Source organism: Mytilus californianus, unplaced genomic scaffold, assembly GCF_021869535.1.
Source record: "Mytilus californianus isolate M0D057914Y unplaced genomic scaffold, xbMytCali1.0.p SCAF_2, whole genome shotgun sequence".
In the NCBI taxonomy this organism is placed as follows: Eukaryota; Metazoa; Mollusca; class Bivalvia; order Mytilida; family Mytilidae; genus Mytilus; species Mytilus californianus.
Genome location: NW_026262668.1, coordinates 112,235,293 through 112,250,592, shown reverse-complemented (window position 1 = coordinate 112,250,592; position 15,300 = coordinate 112,235,293). Strand labels below are relative to the sequence as shown.

General features: G+C 32.7%; 1 long non-coding RNA gene across 2 annotated transcripts in view; it reads left to right on the top strand.

Moving 5' to 3' along the window:
• LOC127728613 (uncharacterized) overlaps positions 1 to 15,300 on the top strand; it is a 95,492-nt gene that overhangs the window by 32,435 nt on the left and 47,757 nt on the right. The window lies entirely within an intron of this gene.

Below are 15,300 nucleotides of genomic sequence, written 5' to 3'. Positions count from 1 at the left end.
ATGCTGTGTCAAATATTTAATAACAATCCAAATTCAAAGCTGTATCAAGCTTGAATGTTGTGTCCATACTTGCCCCAACTGTTCAGGGTTCGACCTCTGCGGTCGTATCAAGCTGTGCCCCAGCGAAGCATTTTATTTCCTCTGGTACCGGACAATCGGACAAGCGTTATTGTCGAGCCCTGACTATACTTACACAAGGCATTAGATTTACTGTCCCAAATTTGACAGGACATAGCTTTTAGCCAAACGAGGAGTCCAACTTAACACAGAGAAACTGGTTTGAATTTCAATACATTTGGATACTCTAGGGGTGAGGGGTATGTTTTTAAGTCCACCTACAGCCTCTCAGAATCTGCCATATAACTTTTTTTGAGCTCACCACCTCCAAAGGGCCAAGTCAGGTATTCTCATTCATTGATGTCTGTTGTCTTCTTTGTCTGTTAGGGCCAAAATAGAAAATAGATTTGTTTCCACATGACACGACTGACTGGAAAAAAGGCCGCTGTCTCAAAAAAATTTTGGGTCCTTTTCTAAGTTTTTTTTTCTTTCTGACCGTACTCTGATTTCCGTAAATAGCGATCTGGATTCAACTTCTTATTTAATGTATGTCTGTGTTTGGAACTAATCAGCCATTTCCGCTGCACAAAAATCAAAAATGGCTGAGCAGTTCCGATTGATCCGTGTCTATGGCAGACAAACTTATCCTCTCTTCATGTGTAAGGATAAAATATCCACACACAAAAAAAATAAAAACTTAAGTAAACAACAGATTGTATACATATGGAAAACAATCAATTTAAAAAGAAGTATTGAAAGATGTTACTGACACGGATGAAGGCAGTTTTTCACTGCTCCATTCTGACAAGGTTTTGGTTTAAATAAGTTGTTTTACCGAAGTCAGGCTTGTATAGTCCACGGTTTTATTCTCTAAAATTGAACCTGCCAGACAGGAGTGCGGACTATAGAGTACGATAAGCAAGAAATAAGAGAAAAAATTCAAATACGTGAGGTTTATGTTCCACCATGTTTGTTTTTGAAATTGTAGAGGGCGCTCTTATCATTTTCAAAACTAATAATTTTACCTAAGGCATATCAATATGAAATTTTTATTCAATATCAAATATAAACTCATATATTTCAAAATTAAATGCTTCACTACAAATTTCTCGTTTTTTTTCACTGCATTGCTTAAAATAAACAGGAATCTGCTTGAATTATAGAAAGAAAAAGTGTAGAAGTCAACCAGGAACCAGTTTCATAACGATGTATAAACAACAAAATGTAACCAGTTATTCTTTAGGTTTTTGGTGTTACATACTGATGCATGTCTTTTGTTTTGGCTTAAGATCCTCAAACATTAATGTGATAGATATGTTATTTTACTCAAAGATGGAACTGTTTTACTTTCAAGGACGTATTCTAGTGATATCTATTAAGTACGGATTTTCCGTACACTCTCACCGTATTTATTTTCATTTAAACGTGCTATTCGTCCTTCTGGTTTAAACATATATAAGTTTCAAAATTTTTTTTTTGTGATTTTGACTTATTTTAACACTAAACACTCGTGAAGTGTTCTAGAATCATTTACAAGCATTTTCAACTTTTATTCGATGATGGTAAAAGGGTTTTTTCCATGAAAATACCACAAACGATCACACATGATTTGAAATTAACGGAGTTTCATTAGACGTTTACTAACAGTAACAAAAAGTATTTTTTTCTGAATATTTGTTGCGAGAAGGGGGGTGCAGACAATGTACCAGTGCGAACTATACAAGGCCGATTATGGTAGTTATTGAATTGAAGTTCTTTGTAAAAATTGATTTTTTTCTTTGTGAAACTTTTAATAACAAAAATGATCAGCAAGACTAGATCTACAAATAAGTCATCATGTCTGTCAACTCCTTATTCGAGTTATTGCCCTATCATGACAATTTTAACCAATTTCCGAGTTCTGGAAAAGAAGGAATTGACCAACATAATTTTTCTATAGAAATAATAGTGAGGATCGGCAGATTTTCTTCAAGGATCACCAGGGAAATTTTTTTTTTGAGAAATCAGCAGTTTTTGTCTAATATCTTAAAAACTTTATTAGAAAATTTAAAAATGATCATCAAGACAGTCGTCTCTTTATTGGAAATAGTGCTCTATAATGTCGATTTTTACCAATTTTTTGTTTTTTTTCACCGATTATCTTGAAAACAAAAATAGATAGATAGACTCTTAAAATAGCAAAAAGGATCAGCAAGAAATTTATCAGTGAAGTATGTACACAGATATTTTAGTTTCAAAATGATGTGTATGTGTATAACCATACTTGTCAAGAAAATTACCCAAGTTGTGTGTATGCATGGTGCATGAATCTGTCTGTTTGGAAAACATCAATTATTCATAATGCATTTTTCTATAGGGTACCAATGGTGTTCCATATTTTATTTCTTGAAGACTACACAAGCTAGGCAAAAATGGGTAGCAGCTCCTGTTACTAGAAATGTCAGCTGTGTATAACAGTAAAACAAATATATGGTCATGGGGCAAAAGTTGATTTAAAATGCAGTTGAAATAAGAATATTTTTTTTCACATTATGAAAAAGGCAATTTTATGCGCGCTTCTATATCTACATTTTCTATATTTTGTAAAAAAAAGAATGAATTTGATTTTCTTGTTTTTTGAAACCTAAATGGATAAGCTTTTGATTAAGAGTAATTCCAATCCTGTATTATCAAATCAGAACTCGTACAAGATTGTACTCTGAGTATTATCTTTTTTTTTTATCTTTTATTTGTTTTTCAATAGTCAGGATTTTACATACCCCCATACACTACCACCTGACAAGGGTATCAAGGGGTTAAATATAGAATAATAATGCAGTATACAACATGTATCTCTGACTAATTGATTTTTACGTTAAGAGTATTTAAGATTACATATAAATTCTATTTGATTAATCTCTCTCTCTCTGACTTTCTCTCATACAACACTAATACTTTTCACTCATCTGTTTTGCTACAATATGTATCATGACTTACTTTTTAAAACAATTATTTGAGTATTATCTTGGGGTAAAACAATTGCCAGTGAAATGTATACAAATAATAGCGCTCACTATTAAAGTAATATTTAAAATTGGAGTTATCTTCCTTTGTCCATAATTGTAGTTGAACACACATCTTGAACCAGTATCTCCAATTCATAGTATTGCCTTCCTAATGCTTAATACTATGCAATGTTCAATTTAAAGTTTACTATACTGTTAGACCTTTTGTCAACTTTAAATGATTGGTTACAGACCATATAAAACTTAAAAAAACACAACAGGTTCTATGAAGTTTTTTATCAGTTTAGAAAAAGTTGACCCAGAATATGAGAGTGTTTATACACTTTATAAATTTGTTGCTTTTGAAGTGCTTTTCTTGATTTACATTTTTTATAGGAATCCTGAAAACTTAAAATTAGAAATCAGAGGTTGTATAAATACTTTAGGTTCTATATGACCAAAGGGAACCAAACAAAATAGAAAAAAAACATCATGTCAATTTGTCGTTTTAAAAGGGAAAAAAAACTTGTGACGAAATAGATATATATAACAATTATTTTTATTTACAGGAATAATTCTGAGATGGTTCCTATTTGTTTGTAACCTTAAACATTACTATATAGTTTGTTAATAAAATCTCTATTTATAGTCATTTCTTGTATCTTTTCAGATTGGTGTGAAGGATACAAAAAATCAGGATAGAGACCGTTTAACCAAATCACATTTGCACAACAAAATTATCAACCATTAGATCAACAGGATAATCATTGTCTAGGTATAGTTACGTAATATGCTTGTTTCATTATACTTCCCATTGTGGAAGTAACAGCCTACTTTTTATCCTCCAACTATAACTATATAACACAATCCATCATCAATGATTTTGAAAAGTTGTAACCAGTTTCCATGCTCATTTGCTCCCCATTTTATTAATGATGATTGCTGTAATGGAAAATCTCAATATTTAAGAAAGATAATAAAGGTGAAACAACTGATCAATACTTGTTCCAATCTGATTAAAATCATATCCATCAGTATGATCACTCTGCTCCAATAGTTTTGTTGTTCACTGAATGTAAAACCTGAAGACATCCAGTAAGGGGTCATGTTCAGTGACCTTTTAGCATCCAATCAAATCTTCCACAGTGCCACTTGAAAAGTTTTAGTATTTTTTGCTGTGGACTATAAAAAAAATATTGTTGGTCAACTGCAAAATACTTCCAAATAAAGTCTAGAATTTGTTTGTTGTAAATATTAAACTTCTTGACATTGTTGACTGCCTCAGTGGTCTAATGGTAGCATGTTGGCCTTGAGTGCGGGAGGTTGTGGGTTTGAACCCCCGGTCCGGTCAAACCAAAGACTTTAAAATTGGTATTTGCTGCCTCTCCTGTTCATAAGTTGTTCATGTTCCTCTCATAGGGTACACCTGACCTCATTTTCATGGTTCATTAGTCAAAGTAAAGATTTCATGGTTTGGTCTGTTTCTGAGATACTACAAGCAATAGGTCAACTGTATTTTGTGTTTGGAATGATTGTAAGGTGTGAATGTCCCTCTGGCAGGGTTCATCTTACCTTGACCTCATTTACATGGATTGTTGATAATGTTATGTTTTTGTGATATTTGTAGTAAAATGTAGGTGAGATTATGTACTGCTATTTTCCACATTATGAAAATGAAACCTTTACATGCCCAATTATATTCATATATTTAGATTCAACTTTATAACCAATTGGTAGTTGAAGGGTTACTCTACTGGGCAAAACTGTCACAAATTACCAAATGACTTCAAGATTTGAGTTCTTTCACCAGTGGTGCGTCTGAAAATTGAAAAAGTCAAAAGTAAGTTAATAAGACAATTGGACATAATATGGCGACTGTTTCAGTGACCGATTAAGAAAACAATTGACAACTTTTGAATGACATCAAAACAATGATTTAAGATACATAACAATAATTGTCAAATATACACAAGATATTAAACTTAAGAAAATAGTCATATTTTTATACAAACTAACTGAATTTCATAAATTTAATCTTCTTGGACAATGGATTTCATTAAAAACAGAACAACAAGTATGAATACTTGAAAATTATGACTTTTATAGCAGAGCATTAAGACCTTATTGTATCATATAATACATTCTTTTGTTTCAGTATTACAATGCAATGATTTTGCCAGCACTGGCCATTTTTCGGCATTTACAAAATGATTTTCAAATTTTTTTGTGATCAAGTTCTTCACTTGAATTTGTAAAAGTAAAAAAAAAAATGCACAAAATTTTGCCTGGCGACATGATTATGACAAGTTAACCACACAAGATAACGGTCACAACAGGTTTCATATTTTATTGCTACTGGTAATCTGCTGATCGTATGGCTCAATAATGATCCTTAGAATTAATTCGTATAAATAGAATCTGTCAGTAGGCATTTCTATTTGAATAAATTTTTCATAGAACCACACAATTTGCAAAGATTTCCTTAGTTTTCGTGATAAATACGTTATTTACAGAAAGACTAAAATTGTAATAAACTCATTACATCTTTTTACTTGAATTCTGTTTTTTTTTAAATCAGACATTTTTTATACGACCGTCGTATATTGCTATCACATCGTCGTCCAAAGACATTTGGTTTCCGGACAATAACTTTAGTTTAAGTGTATGGATCTCTATGAAATTTTACAAAAGGTTCAATACCACAAAGGAAGGTTGGTATTGTTTTTGGGGGTGATGGTCCCAACCGTTTAGGAATTAGGGGCCAAAAACAAGCATTTTTGATTGCTTTGAAATTGTACCACAAGGTTCAATATCACAAGTAGAAGGTCGGGATTCATTTTGGGGGTAATTGCCCAAACCGTTCAGGAATTAGGGGCCAAAAAGGGTCTAAAACAAGCATTTTTCTAGTTTTTCAGACAATAACTTGTGTTTAAGTGTATGGATGTCTCTTAAATTGTACCACATTTACAAAAAGAAAATTTCTTCAAATATAATTTGTTTTGGAGGGGGGGTGGGGTGGGGGTAAAAAAATTTGGGGGGGGGGGGAGGGGGGTCATTTTTTTTTCCTTCAAGATTTAAGAAATGGGGGTCAAAATTTAATTTGCTAATTCTTTGTATATAGTCTGAAAACAGATTTACTAAGTATTGCGCAACAGCAAGAAATCTTCAATTGAACATAAATTCAAATCATATAACCAATTTCAAGTTCTTTGACTACATTTATTCTGTGTCAGAAACCTATAATGTGTCAAATATTTAATTATAATCCAAATTCAGACCTGTATCAAGCTTGAATATTGTGTCCATTTTTGCCACAACTGCTCAGGGATGGACCTCTGCGGTCTTATCCAGCAGCGCTTGACGAAGCAGTTTATTGGTCTTTGGCAGACATATAATCTATATTAAACAATTCACTTCTCAGTGTATAAGATTCCAAAGGTAAACGGAGCACACCTGAAAAAATAATTCTGTTTCAAGAAAGTTAACTTGATTAATATTCGAAGTACTGAAATACCAACTCAATGTCTGTCTACAAATAAGTCAACATGGCTGAAAATGTCCACTTACTTTTCAGGTGTTATTGCCCAAGAATGGCCTTTTTATGGATTTTTTTGAGAAACAAAGATAGATAGAGAGCAGCAATTTATAACAAAAATGGACTGCAAAATAAGATCTAAAAATAAGTCAGCATAGTTGAAATTGTTACTTGACACCTGAGACAAGTTATTGAGAGGTGATTTTCAATGTTTGCAGTTTTGCAAAAACTATGATAGATAGAGAAACAGTAAAAAGCAAAAATGTGCAGCACACAAAAACTTTAATAGACAGGTATATACTGTAAACAGTCAAAAGATCATCAATACATGTCAAAACCTACAAAAATGCACATAAATAAGATCTACAAATAAGCAAACATAACCATGATAACTGATTACGATGAAGGGATAAAGAACTATCAAAATTTCACATTTTTTACCAGGTGAACAATTCAGCTCTTTGGAGCCTCTTGTTCCAGACTTTAGAACTTATTCATTTTTCAGCAATATTTTATGAAAGAAGATAAAAGTTTTCTACGTCTCCCACAGTTTTGAACCAAGATCCCTAAGACTTAAAAGAAAGATTATTCATATGTTAAAGGGAAAATTCGTGATTTTAATGCCCCCGCCGTAGCGGTGGGGGCATTAAGTTTTACCCTTGTCAGTCTGTACGTACGTACGTCTCAAAATTGGTTTCCGTTCTCTAACTTGAGTTTGCCTCAACCAAATGTTATGAAACTTATACACAATGCATTTTACCACAAAACACAGATCAAGTTTGAATTTTGGTGGTGTCACTTTAACCGTTCTAGAGTTATGCCCCTTTATAAATGGAAAAATTGCAAAATTTTTAGTTTCCGTTCTCTAACTTAAGTTTGCCTCAACCAAATGTTTTTCCTAGACTTGGGAACTTTTTCAGCATTAGATTATTTGGTGACGAAGTTTTTTCTGTGTCTGGTTTTGTCACTGTTATTTGATATATCTTTGAGTAGGAAGCTGGTAAACATTTATCATTATTAGTGAAGCTAGGATCTTATTTAGTTATTATGTTTATGGTTGAACAGCTTTCAGTAACAAATAAGTCAGTTCCAAAATGTAAAATCAAATTATATACCCTGACTAACAGAAACAGGGGGAAAGTGGTGGTGGTTGTTTTCTGTTGTATCCACAATAATTGAAAAAATGACCTCATTCAATATATATGATATTTGTAAATGATTTCATTATGCATCTCTTTTCCTATACAGTTGACTCTCCTTATCTCCAAGTCAGCCGGACCAGAGAAATATTTTGAGATACCCGTAGTTGGACACAAACAAAAAACGGAAGTTTGAAGGACCAAGGGATACAACTCTTGCTTAGCTTGGTAAAGCTAAAATAGATCAGATGAATAGGGAATCGATATCCCGGTCTCAGATCAATGTATCTGTTTCATCATATGTTATAGTCTTTTTATGCACCCGTCGTAGTGGTGGGGCATCAAGTTTTACCCTTGTCCATCTGCATGTACGTACATACGAACGTACGTCCCAAAATTGGTTTCCATTCTCAAACTTGAGTTTGCCTCAACCAAATGTTATGAAACTTATACACAATGCTTATTACCACAAAACACAGATAAAGTTTGAATTTTGGTGGCGTCACTTTAACCGTTCTAGAGTAATGCCCCTTTATAAATGGAAAAATTGCAAAATTTTTAGTTTCCTTTCTCTAACTTAAGTTTGCCTCAACCAAATCTTATGAAACTTTTACATAATGCTTATTAGCACAAAACACAGATCAAGTTTGAATTTTGGTGGCGTCACTTAAACCATTCTAGAGTTATGCCCCTTTATAAATGGAAAAATTGTAAAATATTTAGTTTCCATTCTCTAAACTTAAGTTTGCCTCAACCAAATGTTATGAAACGTATACACAATGCTTATTACCACAAAACACAGATCAAGTTTGAATTTTGTGGCGTCACTTTAACCGTTCTAGAGTTATGCCCCTTTATAAATGGAAAAATTGCAAATTTTTATTTTCTTCTAAATATCAAGTAATTTTAAAATTGGAGTTATCTTCCTTTGTCCATGAATATAGTTGAATCAACTACAATCAATGCTTTATACAATGCAATGTTTAATTTTGACTTCCACTGATAAAACACAGATCAAGTTGAATTTGGAAAATGTCACTTTAACCATTATTGAGTTATGCCCCTTTATAAATAGAAAGATTGCAAAATTTTTAGTTTACATTCTGTAACTTAAGTTTGCTCCAACCAAACATTATGAAACCTATACACAATATTCATTACCACAAAACTAAGATCAAGTACAAATTTTTTGTTTCCGTTTTTCTAACTTTAGTTTGCCTCAACCAAATGTTATGAAACTTATACACAATGCTTAACATAATACAGATTAAGTACGAAATTTGGTGGCGACACTTTTACCATTCTTGAGTTATGTCCCTTTATAAACATAAAAATTGCTGAATTTTTCGTTTCCATTCTCTAACTTTAGTTTTTCTTAACCAAATTTTATAAAACTTATACACAACCGTTCTAGAGTTATGCGTGTTTACAAATAGAAAAATTGCTGAATTTTTAGTTTCTGTTCTCTACTTAAGTTAGCCTCAACCAAATGTTATGAGACTTACACACAATGCTTATTACCACAAAACTCGGATCAAGTTCAAATTTTGGAAGCATCACTTTTACCTTTCTTCAGTTATGTCCCTTTATAAGTATATGATATGCAAGCGGGGGCATCATCTGTGTCCACATGTGGACACTATCCACATTTATTTTTTTTATCTCTTATTTATTTCTTTGTACAGTTACAGTTTTTGCCTGTGTTTTTTTATCTGAGAGAGTAATTTTCAATCGAACTTAGCATTCTTTAAAGTTGACAAAATTGTTCATTCTCCTATACAAGAGATTTTAGAAAAATATTTTCATTTTCTTTTATTTCAATCTCTTTCTGCAAGAGAAAAAAAAAAAGATTAAAGACGCTGATTGAATAGTTTTGAGTTGATCACCAACAGAAGTCTTTATCCCTACTTTATACACAACCAAGCTCATTAGTGTATAATTACGATTAATTGTTTTTAAAACATTTTGAATAATTTTTCAACAATTATAACAATGCATCACTAATTATTCATCATGGGGATCAAAGATAATGTTTATAGGTAAACACTCGTGGAAAAACATTGTCATAAATCAATACAGTGGTCAGTGACTGGAAATTGTCAGATTAACTCTTCTATCTGCATTCATTTAAATCCCTGATCACAGATCAAGTTTGAAAATTGATGGCGTCACTTATACAGTTCTAGAGTTATGCCCCTTTACAAATGGAATAAATTGCTTCGCCGAGCTCAGCTGGATACAACTGCAGAGGTCTAACCCTGAACAGTTGGGGCAAAAATGGACACAATATTCGTGCTTGATACAGGTCTGAATTTGTATTGTGATTAAATATTTGACACATAATAGGTTTCTGACACAGAATAACTGTAGTCAAAGAACTTAGAATGGTTATATGATTTGAATTTATATTCAAGTTTTTGTGCAATACACTATGCTGTTGCGAATTGACCCCCTTTTTTTTGCTTTTGTGCAATACAGTATGCTGTTGCCAATTGACCCCCCCCCCCCCCAAAAAAAAAACACAAAAAAAATAAATTTTGCAACCATAATTACCCATTTAAATACATCATTAAAGTCTTAAAATAGAAAATGACATACATAATCATGGCTAAAATTAGTATTCCTTAATCAGCATTTTTAAATAGTAACTTCTAAAAATAGATTGACAGCTTATCACCTCAAGACAATACAACATTTCTTTATACATAATTTAAAAGCAGTGTAAGGGAAGTAATCCAAACATCACATTGTACTTTTTATACGACCGCAAAAAAATTTTTGGAATCGTATAATGGTACGATGTCGTACTTGTCGTCTGCGTCGTAGTCCGAAGACACATTGGTGTCCGGACAATAACTTTAGTTTAAGTGAATGGATCTCTATGAAATTTTTTAAGAAGGTTCAATACCACAAAAGGAAGGTTGGGATTGATTTTGGGGATGATGGTCCCAACCGTTTAGGAATTAGGGGCGTAAAAGGGGCCCAAAACAAGCATTTTTCTAGTTTCAGGATAATAACTTGTGTGTATAAGTATTTCGATTGCTCTGAAATTGTACGACAATGTTTAATACCACAAGTAGAAGGTTGGGATTTATTTTAGGGGTTATGGGGCCAACAGTTTAGGAATTATGGGTCAAAAAGGGGCCAAAAACAAGCATTTTTGTCGAGCCTTCGACTTTTGTCGAAAAAGCGAGACATAGCGATCCTACATTCCGTCGGCGTCGTCGTCGTCGGCGGTGTCCACAAATATTCACTCTGTGGTTAAAGTTTTTGAAATTTTAATAACTTTCTTAAACTATCCTGGATTTCTACCAAACTTGGACAGAAGCTTGTTTATGATCATAAGATTATATTCAAAAGTAAATTTTGTAAAAAAAAAATTCCATTTTTTCCGTATTTTACTTATAAATGGACTTAGTTTTTCTGCCAGGAAACATTACATTCACTCTGTGGTTAAAGTTTTTGAAATTTTAATAACTTTCTTAAACTATCCTGGATTTCTACCAAACTTGGACAGAAGCTTGTTTATGATCATAAGATTATATTCAAAAGTAAATTTTGTAAAAAAAAAATTCCATTTTTTCCGTATTTTACTTATAAATGGACTTAGTTTTTCTGCCAGGAAACATTACATTCACTCTGTGGTTAAAGTTTTTGAAATTTTAATAACTTTCTTAAACTATCCTGGATTTCTACCAAACTTGGAAAGAAGCTTTTTTATGATCATAAGATAGTATCCAGAAGTAAATTTTGTAAAAAAAAAATTCCATTTTTTCCGTATTTTACTTATAAATGGACTTAGTTTTTCTGCCAGTTAACATTACATTCACTCTGTGGTTAAAGTTTTTAAAATTTTAACAACTTTCTTAAACTATCCTGGATTTGTACCACACTTGGACAGAAGCTTGTTTATGATCAAAAGCTAGTATCTAGAAGGAAATTTTGATAAAATTTTGTTCCATTTTGTTCCATATTTTACTTATAAATGGACATAGTTTTTCTTCCAGTTAACTTTACATACAGTCTGCAGTTAAAGTTTTAAAAACATTTATTAGATTCAAAAACCATCCTGGATTTTTACCAAACTTGGACAGAAGCTACTTACAATCAAAATATAGTATAGAGAGGAATATTTTTATTAATTTTTTTCCTCATTATTGTTGAGCCTGCGATTAACAGCAAAAGTAGGCGAGACACTGGGTTCCGCGGAACCCTTACGAATTTTTTTCTTGTTTCAAGACAATATCTTGTGTGTAAGTGTATGGATCTCTCTGACATTGTACCACAAGGTTCCATATCACAAAGGGAAGGCTAGGATTGAGTTTGGGGTTAATTGCCCAATTATGTAGGAATGTGGGGCCAAAAAAGGGCCAAAAACAAGCATTTTTCTAGTTTCCAGACAATAACTTGTGTTTAAGTTTATGGATCTCTCTGAAATTGTACTACAAGGTTCCATACTACAAAGAAAAGGCTGGGACCGAGTATTGGGGTTATTGCTCCAAGGGGGTTTCAAAAAATTGAGGGGGGGGGGATTTTTTTTCCTAATTTTTTTAGAGGATTCATATTTTTTTTCAAAATTTTTCAAAAAGAAATCTTCAATCGCACAGTATTGGGCAATATATTTGTAAGATCTTTGACCACATTCATTTTGTGTCAGAAATCTATATTATGTCAAAAATTTGATCACAATCCAAATTCAGACAGTATCAATCTTGAATCTTGTGTCCAAATTTGTACCAACTGTTCAGGGTTCGACCTCTGCGGTCAAATCAGGCTTCGCTCAGCGAAGCATTTTATTTTAATTGTCCATTAACCAGGAAACCCTTGTTTTTCCCCCTTTTTTGCCCCTAATTAATAAATGGTTTGAGCCATAAACCCCTAAAGCCAATCCTAACCATCCCTTTGTGGTATGGAAACTTGTGGTATAATTTCAGAGAGATTCCAGTTTAACTTAACTTAAGTTTACCTCTACCAAATGTTCTGAAACTTATACACAATGATTATTACCACAAAACTCAAATCAAGTACACATTTGGGTAGTGCCACTTTTACTGTTCTTGAGTTATGTCCCTTTATAACGTTATTTGCAAGCAGGGGCATCATCTGTGTTCCATGGACACATTCCCCATTTATTTTTATATGCACATATAATTATTTGATCATAAATTTTGGTTTTTAAATGTGAAAATACAAAGTCTAATTTGTAGGGCCAAATTTAGGCCTTTGTGACCCTAATCCTACTTTCTTAAGATTATATATTTGTTTATGTGTACTAATATAGATAAAATGATACGGAAAAAGGCTTTAGGTAATATTGAAACTTTCAGACATAGTTCATAACCCTTCAAGCAATGAATGAACATGAAGACAGATTGTGAAAGAGGTAAAAGACCTGAGATCATATTTTTTTTTCAAATGAAGTATGACTCTTAATAACAAAAATGATTCATAATAAAGACACAGGTGTCAACTCTATGGTATTAGAGTCAGCTTCCAATTGATTTAAACAACAAATAGAAATCTCCCTTTGAATACCTTTTATTGTTTTGCCTGCTAATAATCTCAATATCATAAACAACTTTCTACCTAAGATGAATTTGCATTGGGGAAGTTCATGATGACACCTTGTTGGCAAGTCATCGTCACATGTCCTTGTCCTCAATTACACTATTACATGGTCAGGTCAAGTTTTCAGGATGAGGTTTTTATGCCCCCTCCGTAGCAGAGGGGGCATTAAGTTTTACCCTTGTCCGTCTGTACGTACAACCCAAAATTGGTTTCCGTTCTGTAAAAAGAGTTTGCCTCAACCAAATGTTATGAAACTTATACATGCTTATTACCACAAAACACAGATCAAGTTTGAATTTTGGTGGCGTCACTTTAACCGTTCTAGAGTTATGCCCCTTTATAAATGGAAAAATTGCAAAATGTTTAGTTTCCATTCTCTAACTTAAGTTTGCCTCAACCAAATGTTATGAAACTTATACACAATGCTTATTACCACAAAACACAGATCAAGTTTGAATTTTTGTGGCGTCACTTTAACCGTTCTAGAGTTATGCTCCTTTATAAATGGAAAAATTGCAAAAATTTTAGTTTTTGTTCTCTTCTTAAGTTAGCCTCAACCAAATGTAATGAGACTTACACACAATGCTTATAACAACAAAACTCAGATCAAGTTCAAATTTGGGTAGCATCACTTTTACCGTTCTTCAGTTATGTCCCTTTATAACTATATGCTATGCAAGCGGGGGCATCATCTGTGTCCACATGTGGACACTATCCACATTTATTTTGCAATAAGTATTATACATGATAAATTAACATAATTTGGTATATAACTGGGATGAGGATATACCATGCACAACTTGTTTGGCTTGTAATAAAATTTCGAGGACGAGTTAATATCTTCCAACTACTTGTTTATCAGGGATAAGTTATTTCCATAATAACACAGTCAGCTGGGACAAGTTAAAAAAATGTCTAGTTCAAGTAGTTTTTGTCTCGCCTGCTATGAAAGTTATGCGAGACATAGGGATTACTATCCTATGGCGGCGGCAGCTGGTGTTAATTATTTTTATAAAGCTTTATATTTTAGAAGGTTGAAGACCTGGATGCTTCATACCTTGTATGCAAATACCTTAATAGCTTATGTAACAATGTTTCCATCTGTCATATGTCCATTGTCCTTGACCTCATTTACATAGTTCAGCAACTGCTTGAAAAATCCTATTTTTTTTCCTGGAATTTCTCACTTATTATGAGTAGTAGGATAACTATATTTGGTATATGAATCCTTGCAAGGTGTACATGCCTGTCAGACAAGGTTCACCTGACCTCAACCACATTTCATTGATCAGAGGTCAAGGTTAAAGGAACATGATTAGGTCTGTTTCTCAGAAACTATAAGCAGTAGGTCAACTATATTTGACCTTGACCTCATTTTCATGGTTCATTAGTCAATGAAAAATTCTGTAGGATACAGTTATAAGTCACATAAATAGACTTCATTGCTGAAGTAAATTATGTTACTAATGAATCATAATAAACTAGCAGAAAGTGTGGGAGGCTGGTCTGCCTGGTAGAGAGCAGTAAAATCTAAGAGTAGATGTCTTTTGTTGTTTTTTTGTCACCCGCTCGATGTGTTGCGGGGAACAAAGAAATACTGGACATCAAGTCTGTCTTTCCGTTCTTGTTAGCGCTCTCACATGTACTATTCTTGCCAGATTTTTTCAAAACCTATATTATAGTTTTATATCAGTAATATCTCAGACAAATTGGAAAATCAGTGCCGATCAATTATTTTTAAAAGAGTTATGCCCTTTGAAATATTAATTGTAAAAAAAAATTGCATTGTAAGCACTCTCTTGTACAATTCTTGCCAGATTTTTATGGATCTTATATCATAGAGTTATGCCCCTTGGAAATATTACTTATATTGGTAATTGCATTGTATTTATCTCAAGCCTTCATTTATCTAAGATATTTATAAAAAGTTCTAAAGAACAAACCAAAACTTTTTTTTAGTTATTGCTCTTGGATAGATAAGATATGTGCAATGCGGGGACATTGGAACTCTGTTCTT